The sequence below is a fragment of the Parus major genome, chromosome 3 (genome assembly GCF_001522545.3).
Source record: "Parus major isolate Abel chromosome 3, Parus_major1.1, whole genome shotgun sequence".
Taxonomy (NCBI): Eukaryota; Metazoa; Chordata; class Aves; order Passeriformes; family Paridae; genus Parus; species Parus major.
Genome location: NC_031770.1, coordinates 38,055,084 through 38,067,484, shown reverse-complemented (window position 1 = coordinate 38,067,484; position 12,401 = coordinate 38,055,084).

Here is a 12,401-nt window from a genome sequence, read left to right as displayed (position 1 = left end):
GGTAGAACTTGAATGCTGCTGTACTGGTGTCCCTTTTTTAAGGAAACCTATTTTCCACACCAAAATTGATCCGGCAAGGTTGTTATCTCATAATGCACACCTAGAGAGGTACTATGAGGTCTGAGGGTAGGAAATAGCAGGACACTTCACATCCACTGTGCTGCACCCTCTCTGGGAGAGCTCACTGCCGAGGCAACAGGCTGAGTGGTGAAATTAGGGATAGGTATAGGTATAGGTATAGGTATAGGTATAGGTATAGGTATAGGTATAGGTATAGGTATAGGTATAGGTATAGGTATNATAGGTATAGGTATAGGTATAGGTATAGGTATAGGTATAGGTATAGGTATAGGTATAGGTATAGGTATAGGTATAGGTATGTGGAGAATTTGGGATTTCCTTAAGAACTCTTGGGTGAGGCATAAAAAGTGCTAATGGATCTGACTGGGTCTGACAGATGAACCAGGTGAGCATTTCCTTCCCCTTCAGGTGTGCTGGTATGTGAGAAAGCACCTAAAGGGCACACTGGTTTTTATTTAATTATCCTGCCTCCTTAAACAACAGTGAACAGCCAGGGAATCTCAACAAACACAAAAGGAAAAAAAAAAAAAAAAAGAATAATTTTGGTGTGGAAAATTATTTGACATTATTCTTAAATATTTAAAGGACACTGCCTGCTGGTTTGGAAATCCAGTGAATAATTTAATACTGTTTGACAGAATCTCTTTGGGTCAATTATTCAGTAAGTGGATTAATATATTCTGACTAAAATAAAGCACATTGCATTTTGGCGGGCATATCTCATTACATCACATATTCCATGTCACATTGCATTGCAGAGGATGCCAGCATAATAAAATGGGGAAACTTGAATTAGGCAATGCAATCAGAATAATTCCCAAATATTTTTCTAAATCTTTCTTCTCCTGACTGTTTCTTTACCTGATCTGTCTATATTTCTCTGTTGAAAAAGGAAAATAATCACAGCAAGAGATCTGATCAACTTATTTAAAAAAAAATCTTGTTGGAAACTGCCAGCAACTCTTGACCTCATTATAACCCTAAGCATCGTATCTGTACCAAACACTTTAATTTTAGAATAGCATCTTTAAAGCCCCGGGGGGAGAGAGAGAGCATCTCTTGATGCTTGACAGCAATTCTCTAACACTGACATGGTCCAAAACAGATATTCTTATCAAATCGTTCTGAGGAAAGCAGCTGTAATATAGGATCTCAAGGGCAGTGGGGATACAATACAGGTTAAAAAAAGAAAGACCCTTGGGATTCTGAGAGATATGTAGAAGGCTTCAGAGGCATCAGCTGTCTCACACCAGGGAGGGTTTTAGAGATAAAATTGGAATGGAGGGTTCTGCTTATGTTTCAAATCACCAACAGGCATACCTCCCTCTCCTATACTTCCACTTCTCATTCTTCCCCAAAATGCTCTGAAGAAACAGGTGGGACTGTATTTCCAAAATCCTATAGCACTAGGTGTGGATGACATTTATTTTAGTAAAGTTACAATTTTTATTTTGTAGGGAATTCTCAGATTCTTCAATATTCCTTCAAGTAGAATGAGGATAAAAAAATCTAAAATTTCATACCTTTACTGTGAAACAGAATATTCCAAAAGCAATTCTACGGCTATGCATTTTTCATAATTGTAGTATGAATATTGCAACATGGTGTAAAACCCAAAACAGTGCTGTAGAGGAGAAATACTCAACTTTGTGGGAGTAATCTGAGTATAACAAGATATTTACTTCAATAAAGTGAGATATTTCTGAAAAAGGCTTCCATTTCCTACAGTCAGCGTGTTCTGACCAAATCCCTTTACCAGCTCAAAATTGTAAAGACAGATATGCAAATACTCATATCTGAAGGTTTGAGTAAAATCATAAGAATCATTACAAAAATAAAAGGTACCTGCTCCTCTGCTCTCACAGCTGCATTCAGCAAAATCTGCTACTTAGTAAGGCTAGGATTGCACTTGGCCTTACCCCACAGCAGCTTTGCCAGAGCAAAGGCACATCTAGGAAAAAAAAAGATGAGTTTTCTTCTAAACATTTCCTTAGGGTGACTCAACAGGAATTTTTCTTACTGATGAATGGGAGCAGGGATGAGTTAAGGATAAAGCCCCAGAGAAGCTTGTAAGGTTAATTGTGAGGAGTCCCTGGCTGTTTAATGCAGACCAGCACGAAAACATCCCCATGTTTATGTGCATCTTTGTGCCAGACCATCTGAACAATCTCTTCTCCAGAGCTAAATGGGATCCTGTCTTCTTCAGGTCTCCAGCATGAAGCCAGAAGTCCTTCCTGCAGTGCCACTGCCCAAAGCTCCTAGGGCCACAAGTAAATCTGCCTTCTCACATTCTTCGGGATCATAAAAAAAAGAGGGTCAAAAATAATTCAAGAGAATAAAAGAAACTTAAACCAGCTTCAATGTCCAAACAAGCTGGATGGGAAAATGGCCAGGCTTTTAGATTAGCCCAATTTTCTTAGTCATTTCTTTGTGGTTTGTGCTAGGGAACAAAGTACAGCACAGTGATACTTCATGCTGGTCATTTTGAACATCCAAAATTGTTTTTCCCATTCAGCTAATTGGGAAATGGAGGCAAAGGGAAAGTCATCGATCTGAGAGCTTAGAGGTTAGTGTCACAAACATACACAGAGCTTGCAGCTTTAGCTGTTGGCAAGGTTCAAGGCTGGAGTGGCTGACATGAAGGCCTAGATCTGCACTGACAGATGGCAGTCCTTCCACAAACAAACCTCCACATTCCAGACACCCCCCAAGGAACTCTTTTGCAGCAAGGTGACTAGTAGCAGCACTGATGAAAAGGTACAGCCTGAGTTCTCCTTCAGATTATTCAGTAATAAACATTAATATTGAAAACCCCATAACCAGCTAAAAATGCATAACATCAAGGCCTCCTATCCTTGACTTTTATGCACATAACTTCACTCCGAGTCAGCCTCATTAAGCCTAGCTGAATAATTCGAATTCTCAAGTGTTTGGAGGCTTGAGAATTGAATAAACATAGCAGAAAGCTCACGCATCCTCCTTACATTTTTAAAATGTACTTCCAAAGAGATGTCGCAAGAAATATATTAAAGACAATAGTTCAATAGGCTGAGATGAGAAAACAAATGCTACCAGGAACCTTGCCTGATGTATGAGAAGTAGTAAAGTATAAGGAAATACAGTTGCACTAATTTCTAACTTTTCTAAATTCTATCATGTCACACTGAAAGGAGACAGAAATTTATTACACAGAGGGTTCAAATATTCATGCATATATCTAAACACACACACATACATAGATGTACTTGATATATACCATAGCTGTGTGGTCCCCCTGACTCATGGAAGGACAAGGGCTGGAACGGGCTGGGTAAGGGATGTGGGACTGGGGGCTGGGGGGGAGCCCAGGGGGCTTTTTCTGTGTCTGCAGAACTGATCAGGGGCATTTTAGGCAGGGCAGAGAGTACAAGAATGTCTAGCTGCAGCACAAGAAAGCCTGGAAAAGGATGGTCTGGGCTCTGCCCCAGTATGAATGCTCTAATATAGAAAGGAAATCGTTACCAAGAAATAAAAGAAGATATATGCAGAAATGGTTTCGGAGTTTTTGGAAACCTCACAGGTACTGGATTATTTTAGAAACACAGACACACTCCAACCATTTCACTCAGGCACAGAGACTTTCTGAGAAGACAGGAGAACCAGAGGGAGAGGGAAGGGTCAGAATCAAAAATGGAAGTGGTCAGGTTAGGTATCCAGATTGAGCTGCTTAAAATGCCAGCTATGGCTGATGGAGTTAGTTTTTAAAACACGCTTTTTAGGATTTATTACTACTGAAATCTTGTAAAGACACACAGATGAGGCCAATTTCAGTTTGAATTTCAGTGGTGCTGAGAAAGCCAGCAGTGGATACATCCAGCCTCTTGGATACCACAAGGAAATGGTTTCCCCAGAAATGTGTGCTTTAGACTCTCATCTTCCATTTCAGCTGCAGAACACCAGTTAGAAAGTGTTGCTGTCCTGACAAAGGGCATACCAGTTCCAGAGAAAATTAGTAAGTATCTGTTTTTTCTTTAGTATGCCTTATTTTTATTTTTTTTATCATGAAATTTTCCAGATAGAGAAGTGAGTATTTTCTATATAAGCTAATATCTTCTATATTCCTCATTTGGGAAACTGAGTGCTTTCTCAAAGAAGGGGTGGGTTTGAAGCACTCATTGAAGGGCTATTCATAAATAGAGATCTTGTTTCTGAACAAGAAATAAAAGATGAAACGGAGACCAAAACTATTTTGTGGATAAGGTTTAACACAGAGTGATCTGCTGAAATGAGGGGAGTCACTTCCGTTTTCCACTGATGCACGAGCAGAATTTGGGCTTCAGGCTTACTGAAAACAAAACAAATGCTACTCTATTTGAAAGTAGAGCTACACAGGAAAAACCCTTAGGAAGAAAAAAATTCCAATTAAAAAATATCTAGGAAAGATCAAAGAAATATTCATGGCTTAACTGACACCTGTAGCTCTCTCTCTAGTTACAAGGAAAGAAGGGTTACGTGAACAGGGGCATGCTCCCAGAGGGAGGAAATGTGGCATTTGACAGGTGCAAGACACCAATAAATTATGGGATATGTGGAACAGAAGGGGCCATCTATTTCACTGAGATCTGTCAAGGTTCAGTCTGAAGAAGATCAGAAAGAGATACTTAAGATAAAAGTTAAAGATGAAAATGCTTCTTTTCTTTTTTTTTAATTTTTCAGGAGGAGGATAAGAAGAGGGAGGATATCAGTCAGAAAACTGAGTTGGAATGTAAATCAAAATTTGCATTCCAGTGCTATAAAAGTATGGTGGGACATTCTGTCTTCATGTAAATCATGTAAATTAGTTCAGGGCTGAATTCTGCTCTTACAACCAGGAATGTCTATAATATAATATTGCACATGTTCTGAACACCGTGGGTTGTATAGTCTGCTGGAATTATCTAAAAAGACCAGCTCTTTTACTTGTGCTTAAATTTTGCCATCTCTTCCACAGAGGAGGAAGAAATAGCCATCAGCCAGTGAATGTATGAAAAACTGATAGCAACAGCAGCACAAGGCTTGAACCTGATGCACAAGTGCCCAACAACCAGTGTTGCTGAGCACAGCGTTCAGAGCCCTGGCCAGGCTGGAGGCTGCCCTCTGTTCACCCTTGCTCTTGGTTTGAATCTGGTTTCTACTTGTGTTTCTGCTGTTCAAGTGAAGCCTTGTGATGGTATAAGCAGAAATACTTCATTGTCTCTTTTGCCCTAGGCAAGTGTGGCTGAGTGCAAGTGTATTCCCATTAAGTCATGGGCATTAACTGTGTATTACAAGTAGAGAACTAGGAAACTGCTACACAGTCTCCAAATTGTTTTATTTCTTTCCTCCTATCCTCCCCTTAGTAGAAATGGATTAAAAGTGCAGACTCTGTTTTTTCCCTTCTAAAAAGGGGAGGAAATGGCAGCTTGAAGCTGAGAGCATGCCTTCCCCATAACATAAAGCAGCTCACTGCCCCTGATGTGAAAGGAGCTACACTAATTTACATCCACAAAGACTGTGGCTCTCTAGCATACTGAGTATCCCGTGCTAGTGCTGCACCAGGTATTCAGATGAGGTATACAACTGTCTAGTGCTGACAGTACTGTGGGGAACTGGACCTCAACAAATAAAATAGAAGCAGGCACAGAAATGCCTTGTCTTTCATTATGCATTTGTCATAGCGCAGACAAAACCAACATTCCCATCAATGTCAACAGGATCAGAATATGGTCCTCAGAGAATATTTCATATTGTTACATCCTTTCATGACTCAAACAAAATTTCCTTCCTGGGTAACAGCCCTGGTTTATGATAGGAAATAAGTGCTCTGTCACACCCTGATAATTAGTACATCACAGGCAGAATGTAAAACCAGGCAGTAAAATGGCATTAAGTTTCTGGCAGAACTTTGAGCCACATATAAGCTATAAACAGGAAGACACAGACAAGACGTAGTTGTACTCCTTCCTTTCAGAGAGGCTGGTAATAGAAAGGTCATCGCCTCAGGATAAAAGAGAATACTGAAAATGAGCTCAGGCTGCAAAGCAGTTACAATGCCATTGCCCTGCTTCATATTCACACAGAAAAAATCTCAGCACAAGTAGCTTTGGCTATGTGCCCTTCTTACATATAAGGAACTTCTTAAACACGCTGGGAACTGAAGGGATCACAGTGAGGTAACTATCAGTGACAATATGTGATGGAGATGGAGAAGGAAATTTGCTGTGAATTGCTGTAAAATGTGATGGGTTTTTAAGGATTTTTTAACAGACATTATCATTTCAGTGTCCTGAAAAGATAAATGCAATTTATTAAGCACTGTTCAGAGAAAGGGAAAGGAGGGAAAGGAGGATATACAGCAAGAACAACACCATGCAGGTAAAAATGAAGACCCTAGACAGCAGTGAAGAAATGGAGACCCTGGTTTCTACCCACGGCAGCAGAAAACATATTTCTCACACTCTACATCCATGAATCATTATCTAGAAAGAAAAGATGCAACTTTAAAAGAGCATATTAGAAAAACAATTTAAGGACTCCATACAGATTCATTAAACCAAACTGACACTCATATATTCAGGAGGAGAACATGCAGGTCTTTTCAAAGACTTTTAAAAAAAGTGCCATGGAAATTAATTACTTGGTAACAGGAGTTGCAACCCACTGCAAGCTGCTGATTTGAGTGCAGACCCCAAATGTGCAGAAGGCCAGGGAAAACCCAGATTAAATGGACGTGTGGTATCTATCCCTATCTGGGGAGCAGCTGTCCACACCCCAAAAGCAGTGGGTAAACCAAGAAACAACGGGGCACTGACTCCCCCCTGCCAAGGACTCTGCTGTGACCATTCACCCACACAGCAGCTGGAGGAAGGTTTGTTTGCCAACAGGGTCCAGGGGAAAGTTTACAGCAAAAGTGCAATGGGAGCAATGCACCAGACTGTACTTGGGCATACACAGCTTCAGTGCCACACTGCATTCCCCCAGTGGTAGCTCCAATCCACAAGTTATTGCTAATATTAACTTTCTAGCTGAATTTCCTAGGGAAATGAGGCTTAGGCAATCATTTTTTCTGGCTGGTTTCCCCAATAATTTTGAGCCTACTTGCTGATGTCAGCCAAGTGGAATAGACGGACAGACATTATGTTGTTATAAATTTTACAGAAACAGATGTCTGGAGAGGGGAAAGGGAGAGCAACTAAAATTTATTCCCTACTAAAGGAAAGGCTGCAGTGTGAGATCATCATTTGGGTATCAGAGGATCCACACAGAAGAGGTCCTCCTTTGGATGGAAAAGCTCTTCTGTAGATGCTTATGACACTAAAAATTCAGTGGGCACTGACACTTTTAGGGACATCAGAGCCAGTTGGCCAGAGGTGGACACCTGCAGGAGACCTGGCTTCATTGGTTCCAAAGCCTACAGAAGCACTTGTGCCCCATCTAAGCACCAATTCATGCTAACTCACACTGGACATTTCCCATATGACATTATATCCTACGGCATTTCCTATTCTCAGAAACTCTCCTTGCAAGAAGCCAAACGGAAAGAATTTCCTTCAGATTTCTGAGACTATCTTCCTTACTTATTAAAAGCTGGTTGATAATTCTTGTGCTTTTAAGCCCACTTTTCATCTTTTTTTAAATCAATCAATTGCAATACATTATAACATTGATACCATCAGCAACTGCTCTGTAACATTCCCTTTGAATTCATTATCTACTTAGTGTAGGAATTACAATGACCCATATCTGCTGCATTAAATGGACAGTGCATACCTCTGTGTATTTCCTGTGTATGTAACCCATTGCTACACCTACATCAGTATCTAAACCTCAAAACTAAAAAAAAGGCAGACCTAAGTATCTGTATTGGGTAGTGCCACAATAGATCTGGTGGATTCCTTTGAGCTCTCTTACACTTTCTCTCCTGAAGAGTTAAAATCCAACACGTGAGGGCAGACTTACAACATTAGTTTAGCAGCCCCCTTTTCTGAGAAAGTGTATGTTCCATTTAAACAAAACAAAACAAAAAAACGGAGAGAAACAAAACCTCATCAACATCTTGACTAGCTCCTATTGAAAAATACATCTCTTTGAGAAATCCAGGACATTCCTCTTTGCATTAATTGACACCTTATTAGTGGAATGAATGTTGCCAGTCTTTTCTCAAGCTGTTTGGAGGTGAAGAGACTCTTTCTTTCCCTTTACCAAAAACAACAACAAAACATCCCAAGAGAGAATAAAAGAGAAAAAAGGAAAGGGAGCTGCTGAGAGCCAGGCTACTTATTCATCTTTGAACATTGGTTTCCATGGGAATAAGTTTGGTTCTTTGTGGAGGCTGAACAACCCCATGCGGTCTAATGCTTCCAACATTACATTTGTGTGGTCAACTTTCCTTTGGCCTCCTCTTGTCCCCTTCCTCCTCATTCTTGCTCAGCAACAAGACTGGTGTGACAAAAATGAAGAAATCATTCAATAAATTGGCTGAATTGGATTTGAATCAAAGCCTGCTGAAGCCATTCTACTGCCACCAGTGAAACTTGGATGAAGCCCTTACAGCCTAAAGCACAGTGGCTTCCAGTCAGCCTGTCAAAACTATTACTCAGCCTTTGTCTGCCTCAACTTTTCTATTTTGATGGTTTCTGTCTCAGTTTTTATCTTTATATTTGGGTGTTTGGTTTTGGGTTGTTTTTTTTTTTTGTTTCTGCAGCTCTTCATTGTTCCTTAGTTTTGACAGATTATGTAGAACATATAGCTCTGGTCATATTAATGTTTAAAAGTGAATGGTTTCTTGTAGACCATGAAGGGCACAGGTTTATCAACAACAGCAAAAAGGACTAAATAAACTGAAAAGTGATTTGGGATGAAACCTCTCTTAAATCATGAAACATTTTTCCTATATTAAACTCTTGAGCGAATCCCTCAGTTTACTCTGTTTTAAACCAAGGAGGTGAACAAAAGCAACATGACATTCCTGTGAGAGAGGGAAGCAGATGAAGACTGGGTGATCTCAGTCAGGACGCAGCAGATGTTACAGAAAAAAAACTCCTGGACTGTGTATTCTGTTTGATCTGACTACAACAATTTCCTAGTCTTCTTGTAATCTATTTTGACATACTTTCTTTTTTAAGGAAACTGTTTATAAATACATTACTCAGAGGTGCCATGCAATACATTTTCATACATTAATCCTCATCATTTCACTAACTGTCATGATTTTTTTTGCTATTAAAGGAATAAAGGAAAAGCATGTTATTGCAAATCACTAATAAAATATTTAGCACTTCCTATTGCTCCACTTTTAAAACTTCTCCTTTAAAAAAGCTTCTAGAGTCCAAAGTTTTTTGAAAAAATGAACAAAAGAAAAATATATTAGAAATTCATGAAAGTCATTCACACACAGACTTCCAGGACTACAGGAGTTTTCTTTTGTAAGGATATTTCTTCCTTACAAAAGGTTTTGTATTTTCAGAGGTTGAAATGTATTTTCTTTGCAAGACAGAGATGCTGATGGGTTTTCAATTTTTAAATCTAAGATTATTCTAATTGCCTAATTTACTTTACCTATCCCTTAGAAAACTTAACTGAAACTGCACCATTTTATACAGCAAATCAGGATGAAAGTAGCTATTGAAGCACGGAGAAATTGATCAATCATTTGATTGTCAATTCACGCATCAGTGAGTGACAGGTAGAACAATTTTAGCCTTATCATTCCAATAAGGATGTTAGCAATTCAGGCCAATGATGGTCCATTGTGATAATGCAAGTAATAAAGAAAGCTGGATCTTAGATCACGCGCTAGCACTCATGGCAGTCCCTCTTCTCTCCTTATTCACAATCAGATTAAATAAGGTTGTTACCTAAATAAGGTTGTTAGAAACTCACAAAAATAAAGCTGCCATGAAAACTACCTTCTGTGGATCCAGATTTCCATGGTGCATGTCCTTTTTTTTTTTTTTTTTTTTTTTTTGCTTTAGTTTCAACTCAGCTAAGGCCTTCTCCCACCTTCCAACAGCGTTTCACTCTAGAGCAGAAATAAAGCAACAGTGCGAGACATGTTTTCTTAACATATGCTTCAGGAAATAAAATACATCAGGCTATTTCTCCAAACAAAGGGAAATGCAAAACTAACATTCAGAATTTGTCAAGTCTTACCTAAACCATTTCACACACCCAGTCAAAAAGTGGGAGGGCACAGTTTTACCAAAGCAAACTATCAAATGTCAGGAGAGTTAGTTTACCCCAAACTGAGTAAGGTTTAAGCAAAACATGAAAAAGTTGTTCAATTTTAAAGAGCAGTCCAACTTCTCACTCTGAAGTACATCTGGCATGGAAATGTTTGTTGATATGTACCCTTTAAACCAGGGAGAAAACCCAATTTTCATCAAATTATACTTCTAAGACAAAGTGAATCAACACCTTCGAGACATTTTAGCATAAATAACTAAAATGCAGAGGATAACTGCAAATTTAAAAGGCAGTTCACACTTCTGTTCTTCCTTGTCCTTCAACATATAACAATCCAAACCTGAGGAGCTTAAACATTTTGTAAAGAGAGAGCCATCAGCACATTAGTTTCAGTTCAGCATAGACTGGTAGATTATAACAGGAGTTAATCTGATCTGGTATGGGAAAGCTATAAAAGCCAACTCAAACCCAGGACCTTCAGAACATGAATTTTAATGAGAAGCCATGACTGAAGACTGAAACAAAGTTATAAGTCTAATAGAGAACATTTATTGATTTATTATTTTTTTGTGGGTTTATTAAGTTATCAGGAAAATATGTGTATAGCAAAAATCAGATCTCTAGCAAAGCAAAACTCTTTTGGTCAGAGTTTCACTTCCTTTCCAGAAACTTTCAATTGAAAAAAAATTTGAAAAAGAGTTGTTCAGCACAACTGGAGCTAGAAGACAGCATGCGCTTCCACCCTGCTCAAACAGTGCCTTCCCTAAAGAGAAGCTCCCTCAGAAGATCATGTGGGGATAGGAACATATGAGGAAGATTACAAGGAGGTAGAGCCATGATTTCCTAAAACTACCTGGATGGAAGGAGGAGCAGGTGAGTGTTCCTGGATTTAGACAGAGGCTGCCTTTCCAAAAAGAGCAAAGAGGAGCTGGATAGGGTGATACTTGTTCTTGGACTGCTACTTAGCAATGTGAGGTGTGGGTTGCTGCCCCAGAAGAGGAGACCTCCATGCAGCTCACTATTCTGTTGCATTGGACACAAACCACTAGAATCAATGGAGAGATAAAAAAATACATGATTATTCCTATACTTCTACAGCCTTGTTATCAGGGCATTTACCTGAAGTATTCAATACCTAGGGTCTAGTCCTTGGCTGAATGACAACTCAGGGTAAGTCCTGTCACTGTTTCACCATGGCAAAAGTGTCCTTTTGCAGTGAATAAGTAGGACTATCCATCAATGAGCTTGTTAAGGTTTATTTTTTTTTTCTGTTTTTATAAATAATTCCAGTTCGTAATGTGTCACGTAGAAGTCATAAATTGGGAAGGACAGAATCTCACATTCATTTTACAAAAGGACAAACACTATCTCCAAGGATGTGAAATACAGAAGAAATTCTGTAATTGGAAGCTTCTACTGCCTGTGTAAATTTATGTCACAGAGGAAAAGATTTAGACTCTCTACAAGTTAGAGTTAAAATTTTAATACTTAGAGTTTTTACTTTGATGATAGTGTCTTGATTAATCATATTTTCTCTCTGCAAATACCTTGGAAGCTAGAAATTTCTGCAAGCCTGTCAACTTTCTCAAATAAATATTTTTTTTTAATCTTATTGATTTGTTTTCCGGAAGTATTTTCCCTTCTTTCTAATGTTTTATTTATCTAACAGTGTTCATATTTTTATCCCTAGAAACCTTTTCATTTGCTTGTGTTGCTGTTTATTTGGGTTTTTTCCTCTTGTGTTTTTCTGCAGAAAAACAGCTTGCATTTCAGTGGCAATACTTTATACAGCTGAACATCCCAAAGTCCTTTACATTTAGCTACACCCATAACAAAGAGACTGTAAGACAAATGTGGCCTTTGGGATCTCCAGAAAAGGGAGGGAAGGCAAGTCTTTCACAATCAGACCATCATGCACTCACATGTGGCACTCTTCTTGCAAATGAGCACCACTGCAGATTTGATATGTGATGCACAGGAGACAACTGTAAGGAAATGGATATAAGAATGGAAAAACCCCGCATTTCTTGTTTTTCCAAATTAAGAAAAGGTACCAAGCAGTGTCTGGAATTCAGTGCCTTATCCTAGTTCCCATGGAGAAATGCAGAGTATTTCTTTCTACCCAAAGTAATAAAGAA